At 34.4% G+C, this 6539-nt stretch overlaps 1 pseudogene; it reads left to right on the forward strand.

The window, feature by feature from the left end:
• The first annotated feature begins 596 nt into the window (after positions 1-596).
• LOC122195426 (glutamate receptor 1.4-like) lies at positions 597-6322 on the forward strand (annotated as a pseudogene).
• Positions 6323-6539: the final 217 nt, after the last annotated feature.

Raw genomic sequence — 6539 nt, forward strand, 5'->3', positions numbered from 1 at the left:
TTTTATTAGAGTGGCGGTTATTGTTTCACATTCTTGATTCTTGTAGATATATGGTTCTGTTTAATTATACATACATATTAAGCCACATGAACAAGCACCGAAGATATATATCCAAGTTATTTCATGTAATTTTCTTATGCTTTTACGTGTATATAGGAGGAGTATTTCAATGAATTCATGATAACATATGATCCACGTCTGTGACCTGAACTGAAGCTTTATGGTGACGCATAAAGATAATAAATGACTTCTAATAGTCTGCCAAACCTATTGATTATGCCAAGTTGCTCAGATTTCATGTCGTTTATTCTTTTGGTATTATCTTTTCCCAGCCAGATGCTTTAAGATATTATCAAGTGGACTGATTTCAACAAAATAAAACCCTAATATCTGCTGTGACTAGATTGACTTGGACTGCTTCCAGATTCCCTTTGCATGTTCTAATTATCAACTTATTAATTATCATATGTTGGAAGAGCTCAAAATACTACCTTGTTGCTATTATAAGTACTCATACGTTACTAGTGCATTTTGCGCATTGTATGCTTGATATAGATGTGCAAGTAGTTCATAATTATAAGCAACTACCTGCAAATATGGTGCACATCGAGCAAAACAAGATTAGCCTTTGCCTTATAATACTGTCGTGCTTTTTAAACCATGCATTATGTGCACACTCCATTTCATCACAAAACCAAAAACATAAACATAAATAATGATATACTAATAGGCGTGGGAATCATTCTAGATAGGGAAAATGACTTATAAACCCAACGAAGTTTTCAAACCATTCCAAAAACCCAATTATGTTTTGTCTGTTCAAGAAAACCCAACGAACTAACATTTTGTCTAAAAAAACCCAACTAACTTATATTTTGTTCACTTTTCATTTAGGGTCAACCGGTTAATAAAAGTCTACGAATGACATGGTTTATGACATGTAATTAAATATCGGAAAATGACTTGTAAGACCAACGAAGTTTCAAATCCGTTCAAAAAACCTCAATCATGTTTTGTTTGTTGAAAAAAACCCAACGAACTTACGCTTTTGTTCAATTCTCATTAGAGGCAACCAGATTCATTATGTATACAACTAGTTGGCAAATGACATGACATTATGTTTAATAACATTAAATAAATAGATTAGAATTACGCTTTATATATCGATTTAGGGTTTCGAGAAGAGAAAAACAAACGGTGTCTGTGTTCGAACTCTTGTAATAGCTACTTCTTATTCTTCCTCTCAATCGTTGATGTCAAACTCAATATCTACAAAGAAAATATTTGATGATGAAAACCCTTGTGGATGTGGACGCTCTTCTTGGATTTGGACATCTAGAACGGAGGATCATCCAGAAAAAAAAAAAGTTTAGGGCTAAATCGATATATAAAGGGCAATTCTAATCTCTTTATTCCATGTCATTAAACATAATGTCATGTCATTTGCCAACTAGTTGTATACCAAATGAATCTGGTTGCCTCTAATGAGAATTGAACAAAAGCATAAGTTCATTGGGTTTTTTTCAACCAACAAAACATGATTGGGGTTTTGTGAACAGTTTTGAAACTTCGTTGGTCTTACAAGTCATTTTCTGATATTTAATTACACGTCATAAGCCATGTCATTCGTTGACTTTCATTAGCCGGTTGACCATAAATGAGAAGTGTAAGTCAGTTGAGCTTTTTAGACAAAATGTTAAGTTCGTTGGGTTTTTTTGAACAGACAAAACATAATTGGGTTTTTTGAACGGTTTGGAAACTTTGTTGGGCTTATAATTCATTTTCCCTTCTAGATATGGAGTCACCAATGGGGAAGGCCATTCACAGCTGCATTACCATGGCGATATCTGATTTTTATGCTCTTCGTTAAAGCTATAAAACAAGGATAGTTATTCACACTAGGGACTCCGAGGGACACCCAGATAAAGCTCTTTCAGCTGGTACGTACGCTCTCTATCTAGTTTAGTTCTTTCAACTCTCATTTTGATATAAACATCTATACTATATTAATTTATGTTTTTTTAATTTGTTTCTTTTTAATTACTTGCCTGAGCAGTATATAATCTGCTTAAAAAAGCAAAGGTGCAAGCTATCATAGGCCCAGAAACGCATCTTCCGTCAAAGTTATTGTCGTTGGTTGCTGATAAAGCTACAGTTCCTATATTTTCTTTTGCTAGTCTGTCCTCAAGGGAACACCCATACTTGTTCCAAATCAAACAAGACAAATCCAGTATGGCCAAAAGCATTGTTGCTCTTGTGAAATCATATAATTGGATGGATGTTATCTTTGTTCATGAGGATAACGATGATGGCACGGAGATCTAAAAATATATGGCTGGGTCATTCCAAGAGAAAAACATCCGTATCAGTTATAGAAGTTCCATTTCTGCCTCAGCCACGTATGATAGCATCACCTAAGAATTGCGTAAGATCATGACTTTTCATACAGCTGTAATTATCATACATGTGTCTCCTTCACTAGCATCTAGCCTTATCTTAAATGCAAAAAGGTTAGGAATGGTTAGTGAAGGATATGCATGGATTTTAACTGAAAAAGCAGTTGACGTCTTGCGATCAACAAACTTTACTGTCATTGATTCGTCACAAGGCGCACTAGGTTTTAGGTCGTATGTTCAACCATCAGACAGACTGCATAGCTTAACAACAAAATGGCACAATTTCTTTTACATAAATAATTTCACCTCAATAACAAAAGAAGTGTCTGTGCCTGCGTTATGGGCATACGATACAATTTGGGCACTTGCGGAGTTGGGCACTTGCGGAGTTTGTAGAGAAGGTTGGAGTCCCACATAATGGTTCTATGCTTTTACATGAAGTTTTGAAAATCATATTTAAGGGTATAAGTGGTGATTTTCAGCTTAGTGAAGGAAACGTATTATCCAATGGATATGAGATTATGAATGCGGTAGACAATGGTGAGAGGAGAGTAGGATATTGGACATTATCAGAAGGGATTAGGAGAGCACACCCGCATATTAACAACGACCGTTTATATCCTAGTCTAGGTTCTGAAGCTGTTGTCCGGCCCGGAGGGTCTGCAACTACTCCAAAAGGATGGGTGTTACGAGCAACTCCCAGTAACAGGTTAAAAATTGGTGTTCTGAAGACTAAAAACTTTAGGTATTTCATGGATGTAGAACATGATGTTAAGAAAAATGTTACAACTGCCACTGGGTTCTCCATGGATGTATTTAATACTTGCATTCGTGCATTGCCATATGAAGTGCCATACACATTCATTTCATTTGAGAATTGCACTTACGACGATCTTGTGCAGAAGGTGTACAATGAGGTATATATATATATATATATATATATATATATAGAGAGAGAGAGAGTTATGTTCAAATGTTTTTGACAACTATTGTGTGACTGAATGCACCAATAGGAATTGAGGAATAATTAAATAATTAAAAAAATTGAATAAGGGTAATTATGTAACTTTAGAATGATAATTAAAATAAAATCCCTTAATTAATGGGAATTACCATAAAAATCTCTTTGACCAACTACTTAACCCTAGCCCTAAATCTAACTCATCATCGTTTCTAATCCATGTCTTCTGCTTCTCACCACCAAAATCTACCCCTACACGGAGGAGGAACCACTCGACCTTTTCGACCATCTACCGGACTCTCTCCTCCTCTTGGTCTTCAACAAGATCGGTGATGTCAAGGCTTTAGGTCGTTGTTGCGTTGTTTCCAAGCGATTTCATACCCTTGTTCCTCAGGTCAAAAACGTTGTTGTTCGTGTCGACTGTGTTATCTCCGACGACGATGCCACCTCCGCCTCCGGTGCCTCCGATAAATCTCGTGGACCCTTGCAGTCATGGCCAACACAACTTCCCCTTATGTCCTCCAAGTCCTCAATCTCTCCCTCTTATAAGTTATATTGTCTCACGGTTGGATTCTTCTACTGCTCCACTTCTTCACACGACTAAACCCTTGTAACTGAAGATGAAAAGGGCGTCGCCACCAAATAATTTCAATCCCAGGTACTTTTAAATTTTTTTTAGGCTAGTAATTCAAATTGACATCTGATACTGGTGCACATAATCTCAAAAGTACTTAACTTTTGATTGTGAATTATGTTTTCCAGATTTCAAAACCCAATTTTGATTGCCAAAATTGGTAAGACTATCACTAATTTTTTTGAAGAAACTGAAGAAGCACACCACGTGTTTGATAAAATGTCTCAATGAAAAAATAGTTAAAAATCATTAATGTTTTTACTTCACTTTGTTCCTTATTCTTTTCAGAACTATATAACTCAATTTAGATTGGGTTGGATGCCATTTTTATAACAATAGGTTGATGCTAGTTACTTATTCTGTCAGAATTTGTAGTTTAATACATTAAACATATCGAGAAGAAACACATGGAACCCGAAGAATGTTAGTTCCTTATTCTGTCAGAATAGGTTGATGCTAGTTCCTTATTTTGTTTGTTGGATATATTCTTGATAATACAAATTCTTAAATAATATTCTTGCAGAATAGTTTGTTTTGTAAGAATATTATTTGTTGTATTCTGATAGAATTGTAGTTAATTATTTGTATGTTTAATGTGCAGGTTTTACAAGTGTATCACTACAAATTACTTGGCAATGAATTTCTGGTAGAAAAGGCTTCAAGAATGGCTTGAAGACCTGATGGGAAAGGGTTGAAGAATGAATTAAAGAATGATCACACTCATTTTTTAAGAATGTTGTTATTTTTTAAGAATTATACTTGTTTATTCTTTCAGAATGTTTGTTATTATTCAATGAATCACAATCATACAATGTAATTTTTGATATATTATTAGTTCAAGAATCGATTTTGTGTATTCTTTCAGAATGTATTTACTAGTTTATGTTTGGCATTCTGCCATTCTGACAGAATAAAATCGAAAAATACATTCACTAGTTTATGGTTGACACTTTATCATTCTGACAGAATAAAATCGGATTTTTAAATTTGAATTAATTTAAAATATTCAGATTTTTAAAAAATAAAGGAATTAATCATCCCTAAAAATCCGAAAATTTCCTTTTTTAATATAGGTTAGTTGACTAAAATGCCCTTATGCTGAAATTTGTGTGATTATATGGTACATGCTATCCTATTCTACAACCATAGACCCTCAAATCATGACATTTGATTATATTCCATCTGATGGTCCAGATCTGTGCATTCTGGCACACAATAGTTAGTAAAAACAAAATAACCTAACCCTATATATATATATATATATATATATATATATATATATATATGTATATATATATATATATATATATGTTTGTTTCTGACTACAAATTTAACATGAAACATATGATTTACTTCGAAAGACGGCTAATATTGTAGTCTATGGATTTGCTTCCTGACAGGAAATCGATGCAGTCGTGGGTGATTCAACAATTTTGGCCAACAGATCTGAGTATGTTGACTTTACAGCGACTTACACTGACTTGGGTGTAGGAACACTAGCCAGAATCAAGAAGAAAGACATATGGTTCTTCTTGAGGCCGCTGATGGACATTTATCTATGGCTAGTTGTTATTGGTTCTCTTTATCTTCAATGGCTTCATTGTTTGGGCTATCGAACATATGAATCCAGATTCCAAAGGTTCAACAACTCAGCAAAATGGAAGACTTCTATCCGACTGGACCTTCCTATTGACCATTTTATTTGTTCAAAGTTCTCCCTCTTTCTCTCTAAGATGCTTTTACTCTCTGAAATAAAATTCATAAAGATCTCACAGTGATTTGTATTTGTATTGTAGGAGATAACCTTTCGAAGAACATGTCAAAATTTGTAATGTTCGTCTGGTTCATTGTGGTGCTTATCTTGTTCAAGGGCTACGGTGCCTTTTTGACTTCACAGTTGACAGTAGAGCAATTTGAATCGGCATCAAATGGAGGACTTGTGGGGTTTCATGGAGGCGATTTTATGAAATGGGTGATTGTCAACAACATGCACTTTAAAAACTGGAAGCACAGTCCATACTACTCATACCAGGATTATGCTCATGCCTTATCTTCTGATGGTGATGCTAATGCCATTGTTGATGAAATTCCGTACATCAAGATGTTTCTTAGCAGGTACTCTGGTGATTATGGCTTGGTCTCCTCTCAACCTATCACTTCTGGTTTTGCCTTTGTAAGTACCCCTTCCTCTGTATCACTTTCCCCCATTATTATCGTAACAAAATAATTGATGGCTTTGTCATCGATTGCATGAAGTTCTGTTTTTTTTTTTTTTTTTTTGCTTTATAGCAAAGAGTGTTTCATATGTATAAAAAAGGGATAATGACTTAAAACGGTAATATATTTTTCAATTTGTATACATTTGGTCACCGAGTTTATTTTTTGTTCATATTTACCCCTTCAACTTGTTACATTGTACACATTCAGTCCTTATGACCGGTTATTTCAGGTTAACCGGTGAAAATGTCTTAATAGGGTAATATATTTCTCATTTTGTACACATTTAGTCCTTAATATTTTTGTACACATTTAGTCCTTATTTTTTTTT

The sequence above is a fragment of the Lactuca sativa genome, chromosome 8, assembly GCF_002870075.4.
Source record: "Lactuca sativa cultivar Salinas chromosome 8, Lsat_Salinas_v11, whole genome shotgun sequence".
Lineage (NCBI taxonomy): Eukaryota > Viridiplantae > Streptophyta > Magnoliopsida > Asterales > Asteraceae > Lactuca > Lactuca sativa.